Genomic DNA, 23,392 nt, shown 5'->3' on the forward strand with positions numbered 1-23,392 from the left:
TGCATGAGAGATAGTGATGACAACAACTTTTTATCTGTCAGGTAGTTATCACAGATGCAGCTATTCCGTGCCACAGTGCCATAGCTTAAAACAATGTTCGTAACTACTAGTTCATATATTCAGGTTACCAAAGAATTAGATTTCATAATAATTTAAAAAATTAACCCCTTTTATTCAGGCCTGGCAACATTACATTCCAAGGACTACCATATTTTGTTTAATCCCATGGTGTACATATTTTCTATTTCATATTCAGAACCATGGCTTTCCTAGCATCAAACAGAGATTGCATTAAGTTTCAAAGGTCCCTTGTATTGATTTTTAAGTACATGCATATTAAGATCAAGACATTATGAATATTGCAGCATGTTTAAAACAGATTTACTCTCTTAAATCTACATGAAATATACCATTGCCGTGAATGTTTCCTGCCTGAGAATAATGAAAATTTTGTTCAGCAAGAAGGAAAAGCTGTAGCTTCTTTCCTGTTCCTGTTTGCACACGCAAGCAACACTTGAAATATGCTGCATCCTGTCTTATTGCTGAGTTACATTTTGAAACAAACTTCCCCATTGTTCAGTATTTTGGCTTTAAAATTATGTTCCCTTGAATAAATGTTTGACCATAATGGGACCATTAGAAGGAGGAGGCAGAATAGTACAAGAGCTGACCACAGTGGAAAGCCATATAAACATGTTTATTTTGTACAATCTATTGTAAATAAAATCACAGGAAGACTAGGAAAAGAAACAGAAAATATAAACCTCAAAATTATTATCCAGGCTTTGTTGCAGAAGATTGAAACCATACATGTATCTTTATTTCTCTCCAGGAGAAAGGAATGTATGTATTTTTAGGTCTTCGGCTAATGGTGGGTGGCAAGCTCCTTTGAGGATTTTATGTCACTGAATATTTTCTTTCAGACATACATTGTGTTTACTTCATTATTTTGGTCTCTATTTTTTTTAATGTATATGCTACCAAGTTGAGCAGCATTCTAAATTTAAATCAATTAAATTTTATCCAGAAAAAATGTGCAGTTTGGACTATTCACTGTGCTAGAGGAGATAGGATTTCTGCAAGTCTTCTACGTACTTCTATTTCACGTAGAAATATACATCTTACTCTGAATCATAATCCAATGGCAATATTTGGAATATATTGTTATATATCACAAAAAACCCCATTAAACTGGCATAAAAACAAGATTATCAGAAAATTTGGGAAATCTAAAGTTTGCAGAAAAGTAGGGCAAGAAAAAGCCTACTACAAACAGCTCAAAAAAGCAGTCACTAATCCATATACATATAATGCTGGTAGTCAATCAGAAACTTTGATGATGGAGGAAGAAATAGAATATATCATCAAGAATGGAACAGAATGGAATAATCTACAAGGAAGTATGACACAAGCAGCAACCCAGCATGTTGGCTAGGGAATTCTGAGAGCTGAAGTTCATACAGCTTAAGGTTGCTTAGGCTGATAAAAAGTGCAGTATGCTAAAACCATGCAATTTGTTTCAAAATGAGTTTCTGGTATTCCTCAATTCCTTTTGAAGTTCCTAAAAAAATTGAAATGTTTTTTAAAAAACTATTCATCCTAAATTCTTTGGATCACTTATAAAACACACAGAGAGGTTTCTAGGAAAATAAAGGGGAATTTTTTAAAAAAAATTACAGCGGCACAAACTAGCATAGATATTTTACTATTGGGATTCAGTCATGGATCTAAAAATTTAGGTTGATTCATAAAGTTAAGCTAATGCTATATCTCAGGATGGAATATTTTTCATATTTAATATTTTAGATACATGGAAGAACTTTTGTATCAGGTATTTTGAGTAACTCCTGACTTGACTACTTACTTTATTACAGAAAAGCATAAAGAGGCAAAAATGACAGATTTTAAGTTAATAAAGGTATGTTTACATTGGAAAAAGGATTTAAAAGTAAGCATTGTGACTGGAAAAGTTAGATTGTACAATTCATTAAGGCAATTAGAAACAGTAATTTTCAAATCAAAATTAAGGAAAGAAACTAGTATTTTTCTTTCTGTATTCACAGATTTCAATTGCTAATCCATTCAGAATCCCTTGAAAAACCAACACTGGTGTACATTCAAGATGTGATGCCTGAATGCATATGTTGAATGAAAAGTATGCTATCAAAAATATAAAATACTACATTCCATTATTAGATACCTAAATATTTATTCTTTTAGCTCTGGTTTTTCTCATTCCTCTGGAGAGAACTTTCCCTTCCCATCAACTGAACTTATGACCACACAATGTTATTATCTCCTTTCAAATTCTTTACGCATTTCACTATTTAAGACTGATCTCATTTAGAAAAGATTAATGAACCAAAAACTGACATTCTGCAGCTTGAAATCATCTCAAAGCTAACAATAAAAGATACAGCACAGAAAGCAAAGGAGGTGAGATTATACTGTATATTGTGAACAGTTGTCACAGCAACCTGATATGCTTTAGTAAGTAAAACATGCTGGGTGCACATTGTTAGAGACCTGGACAAGTTCAAAGCGGTTGCCTTGCTGTGAAATCTTGTTGCCAAGGCAATGCACAGAAAGCTAGACCTGAAATGAATACCACAGATGGTGCATGACAGTACAGTCATGTACCGGTTGAAAGAAATGTGTGTTCAGAGAAGTGGTGAATTAAAGGAAGCACTGATAGGCTTTGGAGTGAAAATCAGATGAGGTATTATAAGACAAAACAGAGCCTGTAACCTAGTATCAAATGATTGGCTTCATATTTTGCTGATATTATAATTTTGTATTTTTAGTGTCAAATGATGTATTGGGTGAAGGAAGAGAATTAGTAGAAACAAATCCATCCATTCATTTAAAAGAATGTCTTATACAGAATTCTACATTTATCTGAAATGTAGCAGTTTTTTTACATTTGAGAGATGATCTGGGTATTGGAAAGAAAACTGATTTCAAGGGGTGGGAGTGGGGAAAACAACTTTATCCTGAAAATTGTTGTACAAAAATAATATTGTAGGTATAAGATGCAGAATAATTGGTGGAAAATACTAACTATGTTTTACTTAATAAGGGGAAAATTTGAACTAGAAGGACGGATTATAAGGATGGAAAGGATTAGTCAATCTAAGGTACTAGACAGTCCATACAAGTAATTAGGTTTCTATTCCACAGATACATTTCTAGTTCTTACAATTTGAAATTAAATTTTATAATTGCAATTGCTACTACTAAAAGTTTCACCTATTCTTTATTTCACATTTAATGTAACTATTTGTTCAGAAAGTAGTGTCCCAACAAGCAATCCTAAAAGTATATTTTTCCAAGCAGCTCAAACTTTCCCATCTTTTGTAGCTACAACAGTCTATGCATTAACTAAAAGCTTCTGATGAACCTAGATTGTTTTCTCCTTCTATACATACATGGAAAAATTAATTGAAAATTCATTATTCTGTTTAGTTAGATTCATGTTATATGGGAAAGCTTGGACAATTTATCCCTTTTGTTGTAAACATAGAAATCAGAAAAGTGGATCTTCAACACTTCTTCTAAGACAGTAGTTCTTAAACTGGAGGTAATTTGGGTACATCCTAGGGGTAATGAAGCACATTGTAATTCCTTGTTTGTGAATTAAGAATGCAGTTTGGGACTGCCACTACTAAGATGCTGGTGTAGAACAAGTTTGCATTTTTGTGGGGATATGACATTATTTGAGGCTGGTAAAAAGGTAATTGGGTCAAACATTTTAAGAACCATTCTTCTAGGAAGTTACACAAGTAGAATGTGACTGTTCATCCTAGTATTTCACTGCAGTTTATGCCTTCACTTTCATACTACAGTTGCATTTTTCACACATTAAATCTCCAGATGAAATATTGTATAAAACACACCCTAAACTGTGGGTGTTGTCTTTTTTCACTACCAGAGATAACACCGAACTGTTTTCATTGCTGAACTCATATGAACTCCTTATTAAGCATCTGTGATGGGTTATAAACAAATTCAAAGAGATCTATTTTGTTCTTATTACATTTATGTAATTCAAATCCATGATTAGAATTGTCTTTTCATATCCTCTCAGATTGATACAAGCCCCCTCTCCGTAGTTGTTATTCAACTTATATTTGTTTAAAGAACAGGATATTCTTTCCTATCCTAAGGGGGCTAGCAGGAAATGAGAACTAGTTTTTCTGGCAAAATATAAAATGTAATACTATTTGGAGAATAATTGTACTACATAAAGGATGATATATGCTTTATTATTTTCACCATCCCAAAGCTTTATTTTCAACCATTTTTGCTACCTGCATTTCTCCCGTGGAAAATGGATTGTACAATCTCAATAGGGTTTAAATTGCAAACTGAACCTGATAAATCTGAAATAGATTCAACATTACACCAGTGAGTTTGGCTTTTCAATTGCATATTGCCATCTTTAGATTTCAAAATATGCAGCAGATGCTTTTCCAGCCCACAAGATGATAAGAATATAAAGAAGAGAAAATCTTTAATCATTGCAGTGTAGCTTATGGTGGGAAATTTTTGGTGACCACACTTAACATTTATGGAGGACATAGGGATCACAATACATGGGGCCATGATGAAAAAATAGGAAGAAGTGTCATACTTGAGAAAGGGGAGGGAAAGTTTTCTTTTATCAAAAGTTGGAAATGTAATGTAAAACTGTATTAAGCCTTTTCTGTTAGGAAATTATTATGGGGAAATTCCAGATTACTTTGCACTCAGTACATTCCCAGTCAATCTATAAGTGCAAACCAGAACAATCATGAATGCCACTTAGTTCGGGTAGCAAAAATATAACTTGATGTTTATTTATTAAATATCAGCAAACACATCAAAATGGTTAACTGGCAAAATGAAACAAAAGGCAGACAAAAGTAGAGAGAGAAACATAAATGTCAGGAGAAAGATAAAAGCCATAGGATTTAACAATAACAATCTACATTATCTATCTATCTATCTATCTATCTATCTATCTATCTATCTATCTATCTATCTATCTATCTATCTATGTTTGTGTGTGTATAACAAAAGCAGAAAATTTTCCAGAGCTACTTGAAACAATACTGCAAAGAATTAACATGGAGGTGCCAAAGGGAATGCTCTCTGGTCATCCCAGCCTTAACCCTTTTATGCACATAAAAATAGGAGAGTAGAGATGGAAAAGGTAACTTCAAGTCATTCTCCTCTATTCTGCACTATAAGGGAAAGAATTTATTCTATAGGAATGAAGCATACAACAATTTTAAGGTTTATAAAATAATTTCATGTTCAAAGTATTAATCTATATTACTGACTTTTAGAAAACTTTGGTTAGAAGGTACTCTGGAATTCTTCCATAGACTTACATTAGAACTATTCTGGGGCACAGAAGCTACTGGGCTGGTGATGATCCATTCTGTTACTGTTTTCTTCCACCCACCCCAATCCTTAACCTCAGAGTTACTTAGGATCCTAATCCTCTCACTTTGAATTCATGGGATATATTGCTAACCTTTGCCACAGTTGATTTCCCATTCTATAAAATGACAGTGCAGAGAATTGGAATTAAGATACAGATGAAAAAGGCAGATCAGAACCTAGGGAAATAGGGAGAACTTCACTAGTGTTGTATCTTATCAGTTACATCCTTACTCTAGGAACCAATCAATAACCTGTCAGTCTTTCTGACAAGAAGGCTTTTCTTTTAGTAGAATTTTTTACTGGATTTTATTCTTAATGTATCTTTAAAAAATGATGTTTCACTTAGCTGTCTGGCTATGATGGAATCTTAAACTTTTTTTCACAGAAGATAATAATCTAGTAATTTATTCTTAATTTATTCTTATAATATTTTCTCCATGATTGTTGTTATGGTAGGTATTTGGAGAATTGTGATGGCAAAACATTGTGTTTCAAAACTGTGGTACAAGCAGATTAATTTGTGGGACAATGGTAAAGAAACCCAAATGCTATTTGCATAAGCAGGGGAAATCAAGCTAGTTGTTTTTCATTTGGCATTGCGAAATTAAGGCGTTACAAAAATTGACTAATATTTACAGATAAGATATGGTCATGAAACTGCTTACAGAATAGGCAAAGCACTCAGAATAAATCTGCCCCCGATCTCTGCTTTACACAAGGGCTGGGTAGGCAATTAAGATTTATTTCTTAAAATGTACAACAGTGAAGGAGTTGGTGTTTTATAGCAGGTTCACAGAAAGAAATTGCACTAAACAAGTAAAGCCTGCTGTTCCAGTACTTTGAGCTGCCAAAAACACATGGAATTTCTAGCTCTTTCTACTTCTTCCAGAGTTATCAGAGTCTTATGTACAAAATCTAAATGTAGACTTATTGAGCTGAAATTGTAATTTATAAATTGTGCTGTGTCTTACAGGTGGAAAGGATTTTAATAAAAATCTTGCCAGGGACTTTTTCTCTCCACATATCATTGTTCCTTCTTACCATTGACAGGAAGGTGGAGAGTGAACATCCAGCTGGGTTGTAGGCACCATGCACGTCAAATCTGCAGTGCCTAGTGTAGCAGCAGGAATTATGCTTTCCAGTACAATGAGATTAGTAGGACCTTAACCATTTTTTCCTTTCCATGAAAAGGAATCAGCATTTAGGAAAGGCTTGTAAAGATTTCCCCAAGCACTAGGATACTCTTACATTTCACGCAGAGCATCTCCCCATTCAGTTTCCTCCTACTCCTTTTTATCTGTATGTTCCATTAAAAAAAAAAAAGAAGAAGCTTCACTTAGCCATGATGAAAACTTAAGCAGCAGTCTTCTATTCTTCTAATGCTAAATCTTGGGATTTATTTCTGAATAATTATTTATAACTCTTTTTTATTAAACAGCAATAGAGCTCAAGGGCTAGATTTATATGTTTAACCAAACCCTAATATTTGGTTGGGACTCACTTCACCAAACAAAAGAAATAATCTACGATTGATAGACACAAGGGGGTCTAGGACTGTTCTCCTCATATCCTTCGCCGTCCCTTGTTCGCCCCCAGGGTTTCGCCAGGCATTGACCCCTACCATTTTGTCTCCACTGAAAGGAACCTAGCTGTTCGTCCTGAGCAATGAGACCCAGCGTCTTTAGTTCCAGAACTTTCATCATGAGCCATTCGGAGAAATACTGCTATTGGCAGTATATGCTAGCCTTTTGGGATCAAGAGACAGTTGGCCACCAACCAATCGGAAGAAGGGAGAAAACGAGAGAGATGGATGGAGAAAGTGTTCCATGTCGAGTTTCGTCTCTGGGGTTTGTTTCTCCACCCAGTCGCCTCGGTCCAAGCTAGAAAACTGTTTGTATCCCCCTCATGAAATGTGACAGGACAACAAATGGCCACTGGAAAGTTAAACACAACTGGGTTGGAGTGTGAAGGTTGTATCACACCTTCCCAAAGCTCCCCCGCCCATGGCAGTGACGCTTCCCCCTCCTCTTGGAGCACCTGAGCTGGGCCCTGCGTTACCCCTGCCACCGCCTCCTCCTCTGCCGTGCTTTTGAGAAGCCATGAGGCCTTTTTTTTCCTGCTCCTGCCCCCTCTGTCACCTTCCTACTGGCTCCTGTGGCCCCATGGCTCCTCAAAAGCATGGCGGAGGAGGAGGGGAGAGGGATAATGCAGGGCCCAGCTCAGATGCTCTGAGCGGAGGGGGAAGCGTCACTGCCATGGGCGGGGGTGCCGGCGGGAGCTTTGGCGGCTTCACCTCAGCTGCAGCGTCGGGCGGCAAACCCGGCAGTGCTGTTGGAGGAGGAGGAGGCGGCAGCAGATATTCCGGTGGCGGCGGGGGCTTTGGGGGTTCACTTCAGCCGCAGTGCCGGGCACAAGTGACTAGGACTGGCCACCCATAGAGGACCTCCTTGGGCTTGCTTTGCTGAAAACGGGGTGACTGGCACTAGTTTGAGCTGTTGCGGCCGGCGCAAACTACCGTCAGTCACCCAGTGCTCAACAAATCAAGTCTGGGGAGGTCCTTTGCGGGTGGCCAGTTCTAGCCGCACCTTAGAGGGGGCGTTTCCGGAAGTTAATTACTTTCGGGTTCACTGACCAACCTGTCCGCAAGGACCGGTAGGAACCCACCCCTGCTCCCAGCTGATCTTCTTTTCTTGCCCTGAACAGGAGAACGGAGCTGGAAATCAGGTTAGTGGGGTGGAGAGGGAATAGAGATTTTGCAGTAGCCTTCCCCCAGGAGTGGGGAGGGAATTGGGATATTGCAGTACCCTTCCCCTGCCATGCCCACAAAGCCAAGCCACAGCCACAGAACCAGTAGTAAATTTTTTTGAATCCCATCACTATTATACTTGTCAGTTTAAATTTAAAATATTGAATGCCTTTTTTTCAGATAAGCATTTATGTAAAAATACAACATGCAGATTATTAAAAGCCTTTTAAACCCCAAATCTATTATATGAATTATCTATGGTGATTCTCAGTCTTCATGGGGTCATGTTTCCCCAAAGGTGTTTTTACAAAGGGCAACTGGACTTTCTTGGGTTTTTTTCTTGGAATGTTTCACTTCTCATCCAAGCTTTTTGGAACCACTGCATGATTTGCATACCTAGATTAATTTGTTTGAACAATATCCTACCGTAACTACACCAATTCTTAGGATAAAATCTAGGCTATGTGTTATGTTTGGAATAAATGTTATTGCACTCCTAAATTTTTCAGAATGGATAGTTTCTAGCTAGTAGTAGGCTTGGGTCTGATTGACTGCAAAGCTTAGCATGCCCCTTCTCTTCCAGTGGATGAGAAGAGGCTCTCTTCCTTCATAGCTGTTTCAACAAGTTCTGCAGAGCTGCTATGTTTGCCATATTTAAATAACTTTGCAGTTGATTCAATGATACCTCTTAAATCCAACATTTATACTATCAAATAGATATTCTTTCTGTTTCTATCTGAAGCATGTTTCCCCTTATTTTTCATTCCTTGTTCATAATACTTGAAATATTTCCTTCCTTTCCCTTTATATGTTCAGTGTTCTGTCCCCCCTTCTCCGCTCGTTAACAGATGACAGGCAAACAAACCTAAAAGGAACTCTCTTTATCAGTTCTCGGCTCAGACTGGCTGCAAGCCCAAAAATAACATAAATAAAGTCTCTGACCAGATAATAGAATACCAAACAAAAACTCTTACAATGCAATGCACTTCTCCAAGGGTATCCTTGAATCAGGGTTACAGAAAACAAAGCACTTTTCCAAGTGTATCTTACATAAACCACGACTGATGATCAATCAATGTTGAACGAACCAAGAAACGTTGACTCCTGCAACTAGGGCGTGGCACCATTTGTCCTTTTATCCCCAGAATATGCCCCTAACGAGCCCCAGCTGCATAATTAAACTTGCATCCTGAAAAGACTCACAGAAGACTGCTGCTGAGTCACAACACTATCCCCCACCGCAGGGCCCTTTTCCCAGGTTCCGATGGCCTGGATGCGGTTGGAATGACGTGTCCACAAGATGACCCGCACCCATTTCCCGTGGTGCCTTTTTCATGAGTCCCAAACCTCTGGAGGCTAGCCCCCTTGAAACGGAACTCCTTAGGTATCCAGTGGCCACCATGTTTCCTTCCGCCCTTCACGGCATCGACACCCCGTCCAGGGTCATCCACCCTCCACAAGGCCGACCCACCAGCCTCCCTACCGTCAGAGATTGATGGCAGCTCTACCAGCTTCAGCCGAGCCTTAACACCCTGTCCAGGGTCCTCCACCCTCTGCAAGGCCGACCCACTAGCCCCCCCTACCGTCGGAGGTTGATGGCACCTCTACCAGCTTCGGCCGAGCCTTAACACCCTGTCCAGGATCCTCCACACTCTGCAAGGCCGACCCACCAGCCCCCTACTGTCAGAGGTTGATGGCACCTCTACCGACTCCTGCCGAGCCACCACGCAATCCCCTCCCGCAGAGCCCCTCCCCCGGTTTCGATGATCGAGGTACGGCCCAGAAGAGTTGGTGACAGCCTCCCCAGAACACGGTCCAAGACACTGGTACCCCACTGGGAAGCTAGAGACAAAGTCCAGTGCTGCGGGGCCCGAAGTCGACAAAGACTGGAATCTCGGCGGAGTTTTCCTTGTAGACCTGGCCCAATGACACTGGGCACATGACTTCACGCACCTCCGCACGTCATTTTTCAGATGGGGCCACCAAAATTGATGGGAAGCCAGGCACAACGTCTGAACAAACCCCCAATGTCTTGACGCAGACGCGCAATGAATCTGCGCGAGCACCCGTCGATGGATGTGCCCTGCGGGAACATAGACCCGGCCCCGACACTTCAAAAGATCCCCTTCCAAAGTCGGCCCCACTTCCGCCTTTCGGCGCTCCACTCAGTCGTCACCCCGCTGCGCATCCTGTATCAGAGACTGCATGCTCACGGGATGACAAACGGCAGCGCAGGCTGCAATGGGTAGAACAGTCCGAGGTGGAAGTGAGTTCGCAGGGTCAGAGTTCTCTACTTTACTCGGCAGGGCATCCGCCCTGGGACTCCACACACCCTGAATGCACGCTATCTTGTGCGAACGGGATATCACGGCCGCACCAACATGCTGGTTATCCGACATGATAGTGCGTTGCTGAGGGACGGCTGCAGTCCGCGCAACCCTTCTGTTGTTCTTGGGGCAGCTCCCTGCCAGGTGTCCAAGATCCCCACAGTAGAAGCACAATCCCTCCACACGTCATCTGTCCATCTCTGTCCGTGACACTCGAGGTCTGACAGCACTCAACTCCATGGGCTCCTCCCAGTCCACTGCAGTCCCTTGCTGAACCGGCATGCTGGTGGTCTCCTGGAATACACGATGAGGCCTTCGCCTCTGCAGCCGGGCGTCTATCCGGAGGCACAGGTGGACCAACGCGTCGAACGTCAGTGGCCTGTCCACCCTCGCCAGTTTGTCCTGCAAGGCCTCAGACAATCCATCCTGGAACGTGTCCATTAGAGCTGGTTCATTCGACGTGGAATCCTGGCTATGCAGCCTGAATTCAGTCACATAGTCCTGCAATGAACTACTCCCCTGCTGCAGTGATTTCAGACTTCTAGCAGATGTTTCCCCCTTGATAGGCTCTTCAAACATCCGTTTGAAGTACTGGCAAAAGCCCTGGAAGTCATCCAACAAAGGGCTCTGCTGAATTAACAAGGGGTAGCCCAACGGGCAGCTGTGCCTGAGAGCAAACTGATAATGAATCCCACCTTCATCCGGTCAGTGGGAAAGTCCTCCGCTCTCAAACTCAGGAACAGCTGGCATTGTCCCAGAAACACGGCAAACATGGCCAGACTCCCATCATATTTATCTGGCATGGCTACTGGGCACTTCCTCCTTGGCTGGGGGAGGAGGGGTTCAGCTCTCTGCAGCTGTTGAATTTGATCCGACAACATCGCGATTTGTTGTGCCATTTGTCTATTTTCAGCCATCAACTGTTCCATAATTACGGAAATGAAGGCTTGTCAGGCAGGAATCAATCTGTTCTTCTCCGCTCGTTAACAGACGACAGGCAAACAAACTTAAAAGGAACTCTCTTTATCAGTTCTCGGCTCAGACTGGCTGCAAGCCCAAAAATAACATAAATAAAGTCTCTGACCAGATAACAGAATATCAAAAACTCTTACAATGCAATGCACTTCTCCAAGTGTATCCTTGAATCAGGGTTACAGAAAACAAAGCACTTTTCCAAGTGTATCTTACATAAACCACGACTGATGATCAATCAATGTTGAACGAACCAAGGAAGGTTGACTCTTGCAACTAGGGCGTGGCACCATCCATCCTTTTATCTCCAGAATATGCTCCTAACGAGCCCCAGCTGCATAATTAATCTTGCATCCCGAAAAGACTCACAGAAGACTGCTGCTGAGTCACAACAGTTCAGTATCTTTAAAGTTGCAATATAGGAAGGTTATTAGTTTGTCCCTATGAAGTTGAACTAGCAGTTCTTCTTTTTTATAAAGTTTTTTTTATAAAGTTTCTATGGACCAAGAGGGGAAGGTTAGAACTAAAAGAAAAGCTTGTTCCATTGTTGAATTGATTCTAGCTAGCAATCTAATGATAATGTTACAGTAAAGAGAGAAGGGAAGACCAGAGGTACAGTGTCAAAGGAGAATTTTTGAGAAGGGAATTTGAAGGGACATATACTGTATGTTGAAATATCTGAGAAAGCCAAGGAATACCATGGAGAAAACAAGGAGGAAACAATTCCTAAATGAAAAAGAGAGACCATTCCACACGGCAGCCAACCAGTAGACTTGTTTTGCCTGCAAATGGGAAAAGTCAGAAGCAGGGAAATGACCAAACAAGTCTAGCTGAGAACCAGCCTTGTCCAGTTGCCAACTCACTGCCACGTGGATTAAAATTTCCAAAATTGGCTTAAGGAGCAGAATTCAGTGTTCATTGGCCATGTTTTTGCAGTAGAGGCCTTTTAAAATATATCCTTAGATAATGCAATCAATCTTGACCTTGGGTATAATGAAGTCTTATTCCCTTCTTCTTTATTGACTGTATTCCCTTGGCAAGTTTTGTATGCAAACCGTTTGCCAGACCATTATTAGAATATTATGTTTATTTATGCTAGTGCCTTGTCTATAAGACAATACTGAATTTGTAGAGCATTTCAATACTATTGGCTGTTAATCTCTAACATTAGTGTTTTGCAACATCTTGACCCTCTCACCAAATGTCCAAAATTTTAGCCACCATTATGAAAAAAATCCATTGAATTTCTCCATATTATTAACGTGTACACAAAGGGCAAAATGAAATAAAAACAAGGAGGACAACAAGAATACTGCAGAGTGATTTTTGGTAGAGTTAGAATCCTTCTGTTCAGGAACAATTAGGTTGATGTGGAATAAAACCTGATGAAAATTTTCCTCTTTCCCTTATACGTCTGGGAGAAATGCTGTGTTTTGGACCAGCTAGTAATATGAGTGAAGTAGCATTTTTCTGCTTATGAGAGGTATGATGTATTGTTGGAAAAGAGAGAAAAATAGAGCAACATAGACGAGACAAAAGACAGACAAAATTAAAACAAAATTAAAACAGAATCCAAAGATTGCTGTAATTAAGCCATGCTTTGTGTTTATATACTGTGTAAAAGAAAGCCAGTTTGATGTAATGGTTAAGCCACTGGAGAACCAGGGGTTCTAATTCTGCCTTGGCACAAACACAGCTGGGTGACCTTGATCCAGTCCCTCTCTCTTAGCCTTAGGAAACCTTAGGAATGGCAAACTACTTCTAAAATACTTTGCCAAGAAAACTGCAGGAATTTGTCCAGTCTCCAAGAATAGAACATAATTGAACAGAAGAGAAAATGTGTAAAGACAATCATTATGGTTTGCAAACTTTAGTTCATTACTGTATACAGAGATGGACAACAAATGGTCCCAGAGTCATACACAGTCATATGCTCTTGAAATCCTTTTTTTTTCCTGCTGTTTCTTTAGCTATTACCAAAACTTGGTAATACAATATTAGTGTGTTGCCTAACAATACATATGTGAGGCAAGAAATCTTTACAAGCTAGTCCTGTGATAGCAAACCTATGGCATGCATGCCCGAAGTGGCACACAGAGCCATGTTGTCTGGCATGCATGGTGTTGCCTATTCTTCTTCCGGGTTTCTGGCGTGCATTGCATGTGCAATGATCAGCTGGCATTTGTGTGTGTGGCAGTGCTGGAAATTGGTAAAGCTGGTCTTCCGTTTTCCTGCATGAGAATGCACGCTGGCCAGCTGATTGTTGTGCCCACATGCATGCCAGAAACCCGGAAGACTAGCTGGCCAGCACAAAGTTCATTTTTGGGCACACGCATGTGCCGTGGGCAGCTTCTCTTCTGGGCTGCGCCTCAGACGCATGTGTGTGTTCCCCTTTGGGCACACGGTGCCAAAAAGGGTTGCTATCCCTGAGATAGACTTTAGGATCTAAAACATAACCTTAATTTTAAAACAGAATGACTAAAAATTGAACATTTATTTTACATAATCAATGTAACCCAATCTATAATTTAAAAATATTATTTACTAAATCTATATATACACCCATATCATGAATGTTACTCTGGGCAACATACAATAAAAAAAACATCAAAAGACATATCTTAACAATTAAGAACATAACATACGTATAATAAATTATGGGAGGGTCTTAATAAAAAAACATATTTTATAAATTCATTGCAGGCTCCCTGTTTGACTTAAAAAAATTACATCTTGAAGTGTTTCTTGAAGACTAATAGGGTGGGCCAGCTTCACCTGCGAGGAATGATGTAACAGTGGGTAGTAAAGTAATGTATAAATTCAGTCAAATTCATTACATGTAGTTTGACATGTAAAACCGTGTTTCCCTGAAAATAAGACAGGGTCTTGTTTTTTGACCCCCAAAATAAGCACTTGGCCTTATTTTCGGGGAGTTATTATTTTTGAGGTGCAGGAGGTGGCGAGTGTGGTCACCTCATGGCTGCTGCTGTGTTGCAATATTTTCAACATAGGGGGAGGTTATTTTCAGAGGACGACTTATTTTAGCGCAGACGCTCAAAAGCTCAATTGGGCTTGTTATCCGTGGAGGTCTTATTTTCAGAGAAACAGGATAGTTAAAGCTGTCCATGGTTTAATATGATGATTAACTCCATCCACAGTTGAATGAAGAAGGCTTGGAGATAATAGAAATTTCATATCCTAGCTTGTCATGTTTTAAGACAGCTATTGAATGAACATTTATATAGGAATAAAAATTGTTAATGTTTTAAAGGATGTAGGATTCTCTGAAGTATTGAGAAGATGCAATTTTCAAATTATATACATTCATAAACTTTACTTGGGGAAAAGCTGTCTTTGTTTTGGCAAGAGCGAAATACTAGTTTGCCCCATTGGAGGAAACTCTTGCCTCATTGTAAAGTGCCCTTCAGTTTCTGATTGCTTCATGCCCATGGCCTTGTAGTTTCATCGGCAACAATACACTAATTGCCTTCTTCCGTGTTTTATAAACTCCCCAGTTTAGCCTTCATTCCCAGGTAATTTTTGTGCTTTTGTGCTCAAGTGCTAACCAGATCAGACTTACGCCTTTTTAAAAAAAATTAGCCATTAGAAATTTATTTAAAGGAAATATTGGATTGAATTAATGAATTGTGAACTTGAGATATTTTAAATATATAACTGAAAGCCGGCTAGAATCCCCTCAGTGAGCTGGGTGGATTAGTGGTTTAGTAATAAACAAACAAACAAACAATAAAGCTACCAAACATACTATTTTACCGTGCTTGGGAAAATTTAATCATTTATTAATTAAAAGCATAACTTCAATAATATAAAGCTAATTTGTATATAGTATTATAAAAGGTAGTTTAGCAGCATCAGACAAACTCCACAAATTTAGCAATCTCTGTAGTGCTGAAGTTTATTCAAATTGGAATATAAATATTTTAAATAGCTTAACGTTTAGGAACATACCTTTTGTTTTAATATTAAAATTAATTTGCAGACTTATACTGTATATAATTTCTTTCCTACATATTCTTACACAGGGAATGGGCAGCATCAGTTGTTCTTGTGAATGAATTTGGATGGATAATATGACCCTCATCCTATTAGATCTTTCAGTGGCCTTTGAAATGATGTAACTGGTATTCTTTCAAACTGTCTTTGACAATTAAGGGCACTGTTTTGTGGGTGATTCCAAGCACTGAAGGCACAGATGAAGAGATCAGTAAAGCGATGATTCCATTAAGTTATGCCACAGAGCTTGGTGCATTTCTGCTGCTGTTTAACCTATACTTGGACTTGCTGGGAGAGATCATCTGTTGGTTGCTGATGATCCTCAGTTGCACACTGCCAGCTTCAATCAGATGGGAGATGCTATCAATATCTAATGTCAGTATCTGGAGGCTGTCAGGATCCAAGTTGAGGCTGAATCCCTGCAATACAGTTTCTATTTGTTTACTTGGGTGGTTTAAGTGATCTGGTTTCATCTTTGATGGGGCAGCATCATGGACATCCTGGACTCATAGCTATTTCTGGAATAGATCGATGGGAGGCCTTTGCCAAACTCTAATTGGTCACCAGTTATCATCCCAATAAAATGAGAGGTTCTTGCAATAATAACTCATGCCCCAAGCATACTTACTTGGACCACTTAGAACAGGGGTTTCTAAACTTTTTGCCATAATAATTCCACTTAGTGTAATTCTAATATACATACCTTCACTAAAAATTCAAACATTAAAACAAACACATAACTTTGAACTGTATTTTGGGAAGGTGGATTTATTGTAACAATGCACAACCAAAAGGCTCTTTACACATCCCCTGGACGCTGCATTTCTACAAGAGAAGTACATTTTACTGTTGGGAAATTCTGACTTTGAAGTTTCAGATAATCAAGAACACAGGAGCCTGGACAATCATCTGGAGTTTGTCAACATGGACAAATGGCACCTGTTGGCTTCCTATTAGCTTCTAGGTTCAATTTAACATGCAGCTTGTAACCTTTAGGACCCCACATAGTTTGACACTAAGGTACTTGAAGGTCCTTAATTAAGTAAAATTGACTCATCTCACCATATACCAGGAGAAACCTGTTGTTGAGTCCCTGTTTCTACAAGATTAGGAGTTCAGTGATAGACTGCAGTTGATTATGTAATAATCAAGTAATGGAAATCTTGCAATGAGTGGGATGAAATAATGTTTCTTTATTATTATTCTCCTTTCTTTCTATATCTGATAACTGATTTAGATCCCACTACACTTGCACTATGTCCTATTCACGAATTATGTATTTGTACTCTTATTATATAAAATGTGTGAAAACTACTTATATGTATTAGATATGTTGTGTCTTGAATAACTTGTAAAATAATGTAAAATACAAATAAATAAATATGCATTTGATATTACAGTATTTCCTATGTATTGCCACATTTGTTTAGATTAATGCACATTTAATTAGGATAACAATGACTCATGCAGACTTGAACAGTTTTTGAGGTACAGTTCTGGTAGTGTTCTAAACTATTAGAAAATAATTTTCCCTGAATGAAGTGAAACTTCAAGTCTGTGTAGTCATGCATCAAATACAATAGCCTTGATTCACAATCTAGTTAATTTGTACCTTTTTAATTTTAATTTTATTATACCATTCTGCCCATATAGTACTTCTCATAAGCCTTCTTGAACTCTAGGTGGAAGGAAACAGTGAGTATGACTCAATCAGTTTTAGCAAAAATGCCTTTTGCTTCTTCCAGCACATAGGGGCAATATAGAGCCTCTCTAGGAAGCAACATACTTTCCTGTCCTTTGGCTTTAGAACTGCTGCAGTCTCTCCCTCCTTCCTTCTCTCCCCACTCTCTGCAGCATTGTGAGATTTAACACTCCTACAAAAAGGGAAAGACACTGTACAGGAAATCTGGGAAAGCTGGTAAGGAATTTCTATCAGTTTCTAAAATGGGAATGGGGAAAAAAGCAGGATTACTTCGACAGGAATCATTATCTGCTGCATGCTTTTATGTAAAGGTTGCAGACTAGGAGTTATCTGATGGTAAGAGACGCCTCCCCTTTCCCTGCTCTCAAGAGTGCTTTTGTACAGTTAATTAATGCAAACTTTCATGCAAGAAGGAAGTAATTATAACTGTGTATTCCCTTTTAATGATAGAGAAGTATGCAACCTCTTCCTTTCCAGGGAGATTCAATCACAGCAAATAACAGATGACTTACTGCCATAATGAAGTTGGCAAAATCCCCACATTCTAAAACAGTAACACTAGTTCTGATTGTAAAAGCTTATGAAGATGATAAATTAATGTGACAGAGTTGAGGGAATGAGACTGCAACTGTGGAAATATTTTTCTCAAGGTTCACCTTAGTCATCTGGGAAACAAACTCAGAAGTATAAAAAATATTTACATATTGGAGAAGGAAAATACAGGTATAAATAGACTGTACGGAACGTGATGTGGGTGTGCCTGATTAGGTGAGTGGCAGCTTGAAAGAAATGGAAGTGTATATGTACATACTGAAAAACCTGGGAAATAGAAACTGTTTCTTAAAAAAAAAAGCTCTTATGATATATTGAGAAATGTGAATACAAATTTACAATTATGTCACAAAACTATATTTACTTGTAAGTAATTCCCATTCAAGTAAGCATAAATTACTATTAGATATTGTATATACTGGTCGCCAAAGTTGTATTGAAATAAGTGGAAATTACTGCTGAATAGCATTATAATTAGGTGCTTCAGCATAGATGTAGTTTTTTTAAGGCTGCAGTTATTTGCCCTGAATGCATGGGAGTAACCCTTATCATAGTAGGATTTACTTTTGAGTAAACAATTTTGGCCTGGCTTGAATAGATGAAGCAGGTGATTGCAGATATAAGGATTGACTAATATGAAGGAAGCTTGCTTTTTAAAGTAGGGAAAGTTAATATGAACTCAACCTGATTGATTTTTCAAGCCACATACTGAAATTGTCCTTTTGAAGCCTATTTGTTTAGATTACTTAACGAATATTGAGATGGCTAAGATTATGCATAGTACTTTGTAGAAAAATGATTTTAATCCACATTTTTACTATCAATGGAACGCAAAAACATTAGTAGTTATTGAACTAAATGGCACCGAGGCATGGCTGCGGAAAGAAAAAAGGAATCGAACAGATGTGGAGAGCTAAATAAGATACTTACCGGGAGTAAACAGAAAAATCCCCATTTTATGGGTTTCTTTGCTTTGGAATGGGATTGTTTGTAGACTCGGTGCTAGCCTGCTAGACTGGGGCAAAATGCACGCTGGCAAATTTCGGAGTGCACGCTAGGCAGAGCAATGCAAAAAACAGAGAGAGAGAGAGAGACAAACTGCATGTGTGAACCCGCCATTACTCTAGCCATTTTGTTACAGTCGATATCGGAGCAGCGGACCAAGAACAAGGACCGCGAGGGCCATGTGAGTTTGAACGATCCAAGATGTAACGGCCGTTTTTTTTTTTTTAACGCGCGTTCCACCTCTGGAGGGTTAACGTTCGCGCAGAGATGCCCGACCTGCGACAGCCACCCCGCCTTAAAAATGTGGGAACATATTTTCCCCGCCCCTGGTCGATGTAGCTGAAGCCAAGAGAGTATCTGGCGAAAAAGGGCGTGAAACTGGGCTCCACATCCTGGCGAAATGAGCGAATGAGGGACGCGGCGGGGAAAAGACGCTCTGCTGGCCGGCGCGCCCCAAGAGGAGCGCCCTCAGTTTCACTGGTTTCGGAGTCTCCGCCTTGAGGCGTCGTCCGTGGCTGCGGGGAGATAAGAAGCCGCCGCTTTGGGCCGATTCCCTCCTCTGGCTGCGAAGCGGGAGAAGGTCTTGAAGCCCCAAACCTTTCATCTCCGTGGAGGGCCGCCTCCCTCCTCAGTCTGCCCCGCCTTCTCTCCCTCCATCCCTCCCCTTGGAGAATAGAGGCGAGTTTGCAACGAGGACCCCAGGCCAGGAACCGGTGTGGGCGGAAAGGGCGCTGCCATTCAGTCCAACCCACGCGCCCCTTCCTGCCAGCCACTGAGCGGCCCACTCCGCCCCCTCGTGGCTTTGACCAGGCCCGGCCCTCCCTCCTTCCCTCCCTCCCTCCGTAGGAGGTGCTGATCCCCGGCGAACCAGCCAGAGCGGCAGGGGCAGCAAGAGGGAAACACGAAGCAGCCTCTGCACCCCTTTCAGCCGAGGGAGGAGATAGGTGAGGCCTTCGGAGCAGGGGAGGGCGGGTCGGTGGGTCTGGGTTTGGTTTGGGTTCTGCTGCCGCGGTTCTCGCCAGTATGAGGGTTTGAACATGATGGTACTGTTGGTGGTTGTTTTTATTTTTGCACTGCGTTTTGTTTGTGGTTTTTGGAGGGAAAGGTATCTTAAGGGTGGGACAGATTCTCGGAAAAGCTTTTCCCCCAAAAAATAAGAGGCGAGGAAGGATAGCAGATAATGCAAAGGGAGAGAGAGTCTGGAATGTGGGTATACTAAAACGAATGCAGGAGTTTCCATGGCAAAGAGTAGGAGCTGCTGGGAGGCTTATTTGCAAATAGAAGGAGCTGAATATATGCGGGACTGGCTGAGTATTCCTTCCTGAGAGAAGTTCGTGTTTTTAAAGGATGGGAAACGAAGGGGGCAGTTCATAAACCATCGGTAGAATAAGAGCTATTTGCTTAACTAACTATGAAGTCACTTTCGCTTAGGTTTTGCTACGAAGTTTGTCACAGTTTTTAAGATGGTGAGACTAGTAGAGACTCTTCTGGTTCATGATTATTCTTAATACCGTTTTGCAGCGCTTGGGAGAGTTCAATTTTAGGTCGTTTCTATTTAGTAATGTGAAAGAGCATGCAGGGCTTTTAAGACTGGGGTTAGCTATTTAGATTTGGGGATCTTGCAATGGCTGCCTTGATCACTGTAATTTAGGTTTTATGTGCTAATTACACTTGGAGTCACCTTCATAAAGTCTTTATTTTGTTAACTGTGCTACAATGTTTCATTTAGTGGCTGCCAATGTAGCCAATATACATTAGTGTTGTGTCTTATGCATAAGTGGCATTGGATTATTCACTGTGGTCCATATGCACTAAAAAAAACCAGTGCCTTTATATTTACCTGTGAGGTGGATTTTTTTTTGCTACCTTTCCTGTTGATATTCCCTTGTCCTGCTGCAGGAAACTGGAATACAGTGGCAATTGATGCTTTACTTCTTATTTATACATAATGCACTGTTACATCCTTTTAGCTTCTGTCCTGCACTTTTGTTCTGGAATATACTGTTCAACAATGGAAGAGAGGATGCTAGGTAATGTTCATGCTTAATTTCTATGGAATATGTAATTGGCCAACATACCTCTGCACAGCTTTGGTGCTGAAGCCCTTTTTAGAAAAGCAAAGATTAATCATTATTAAATTGATAATGAGAATGAGAAAGTATCAAATGGCCATATCATATTTCAGTGTTATAAAAATATTGTCAAGTAGCTTAGTTTATCAATTAACATGAAAATAGAAAACAGAATGTTCATCCTGTACTTGGCTAATGGTTGTTTTAGGCCTCTATTGTTTTAGTTTATATGTTGTCAGTCTACAGTAGATTGATGTGCTGTACTTACAATATACATCTTAACTGTGATTTATTCTGATAAACAATTTTCTGTTTGCCAAGGCTGTATTTTGGACCATGATATACATTATTTCTATTGTCTTTTAACAAGCAGGATATATTTAAACTAATTCAAAAATTACAATTGGCCTAGGCTCGATCAAGTATGTCTGTAGGTTGAAAGAAAGATCTCTCTTTCTCTCCCTCTCCCTCCCTCCCCTCTCTCTCTGGCTGTGTGAACTACATTTTTGTTTTGTCTATTGTAGAGATATAAATTAAGTTTGAGACACACAGTTTTACAGCCTGAACTTTGTTAAAAACACAAATCCAACTTTTTCAGAAGCCAAGGCCTATAAATCACATTCCTTTATTATCTTTATGTTCTACATTATGATAACATGCTTTTAATTTAAAAAATGAACACTACCTAGCTGAAAACATCTAAATAGAAATTTAAGATGTTTAATATGAGATGTTTAGCTTACATTTAGTTCCATTGCATGGGCCACTTTTTGGATTCCTTCATAACAGTGTCTTCCCTATGTTTTACCGGTTGGAAATATTAATAGATCTCCATCACATAAAGATAGTTTTGGGAACCCTTGGAATAAAAGTAAGAGTATCTTAGAAAATACTCTGGGTATACTGGGTTACAATACATTTATTATCATAATATGAAGAATTTGTTTCTACAGAAAGCATATCTATTTGGGTTTTCCATCATGACATGGAATCTTGCCAGCAATAGCACATCTTCAAATACGTATTTTTTACAGCTTAAACTGCTGTTTTAAACTGCTTTTAAAAAGAATCTGTGATTGTCATAGTTTCAAGCTGCCAATTTTTATACTGTGGTGAATCCAGATTCTTTTATTTACATTGCAGATGCAATCCTGCAGATGTTCAAACCCATGACATTGGCTGCTGCCCAAAATATGGCATTCATCTTTTCTCTGCAGGTGTCCACTATTGTTTGATGGAAACTGGGAGGGAATGGCAAAGGATGAATCGTTCTGTGATTGTTCTGTTCCTGACAGGTTTCTCACTAGTATTTGTTACTTCACTAGCATAAGAAAAAATAACAGTTAAGCAGCTGAGAAGGCATAAATGGCAGGTTCTGTAATGTATATTTTTGAACTTTTGAAGATAGCTAAAGTTATATTTCATGAATTATATATTGTTCATAATGCTGAGAATCTTATTTGTAATGTAATGTCTGAAATTCTTCAACTTTATGGCGTGGGTAGTCTTTAGAAAATTCTATATTTTCAAATATAAAATGTAAAACTTGAAACATCTTTAGACTTAAAGGTATATTACGTGTTAGCATGGTACCAAATTCAAATATCAAGGTCTTGATTTTTTAAAAAATCTTCAGAAACAATACTTTGCCAATTTTATCTGTTATTGTTGTTTGCAAGTAGATAGTTCCCTTAGCTTTGGCTATGCTGTTGCACATGATTTCTTATATTTTTTTTATAAAAAAATGTGTAATGGAGAAGTAATACATTGGCATATACTTTCTCACTGTATCTTCCCCTGCCACAGGCCAAACCTTATTCCATAGTCTCCCATCTTTTCCTAAACATATCCCATAACACCAATCAGTTAATAAACCAGCAAAAAAAGCAGTGGTTTCTCTGATAGTGCATATTTTTTCCAGAGTTCATTCGTGAAGAGAAATAGGACAAAAGAATTACATTATAGTGATGTAACATGAAGTTTATCAGGACCTAGATTACTTCACTCAGGCTATATTTATCCAAGAAAGATGGAAAATGATGAGCAACACTTCAAACTCAGCAGGTCATGAGAAGGATGTGCACTTTTTTAATCTGAAGGGAGAAAAGTGCCTTGGCTTCTGCGTGGGTGAGTGAATTGCTAATCAGTGGCTCTTAGAGAAACTGCATTTTTCCTGTGCTATCACAGTAGCTACATGGTCCCTGGAAAATACGTTCATCAGTTAAAGAAGTGTTGACAACACTGTAAAGCTGTACACTTGCTTTGATGCAGTTGTGGCCATATGCAGAACAGGTTATGTATCTGCTTCTCAGACTTCTAAACTGGGCAGCCACAATGTCTCAGTCTCATTAGATGGTATGCAATTGGTTTTGGTGTGGACAGCCAGTCTTTATCAAAAGTCCTTAAATAATGTAAAGCATAGTGATAAAGGACTTCAAAGTAAGATCTCAAGGAGAGAGAGGAAAACTTTCACTGCTCTTCCAGTAATAACTCACTCATAGCTATCTTAAATAGTTTCTTTTATTGTTATAAAGGAGGAGGAAGATATGTGAAAAGTACTATTTTATATAAT

The 23,392-nt window shown here is 39.4% G+C and overlaps 1 protein-coding gene across 4 annotated transcripts in view; it reads left to right on the top strand.

The window, feature by feature from the left end:
• The first annotated feature begins 17,272 nt into the window (after positions 1-17,272).
• ADD3 (adducin 3) overlaps positions 17,273-23,392 on the top strand; it is a 111,049-nt gene continuing 104,929 nt past the window's right edge. For 2 of the 4 annotated variants that reach the window (XM_014074018.2, XM_014074020.2), the window contains exon 1: positions 19,547-19,692. The gene's annotated coding sequence lies outside the window, so the exon portion shown is untranslated. Of the gene's footprint in view, positions 17,408-19,545; positions 19,693-23,392 lie in introns of those variants that run through there. The other 2 variants (XM_087725818.1, XM_014074021.2) reach the window with 2 other exon arrangements.

This window comes from Thamnophis sirtalis, unplaced genomic scaffold (assembly GCF_051295495.1).
Source record: "Thamnophis sirtalis isolate CommonGarterSnake01/CBP01778 unplaced genomic scaffold, rThaSir2_p1.2 scaffold_11, whole genome shotgun sequence".
NCBI classification, from domain to species: Eukaryota; Metazoa; Chordata; class Lepidosauria; order Squamata; family Natricidae; genus Thamnophis; species Thamnophis sirtalis.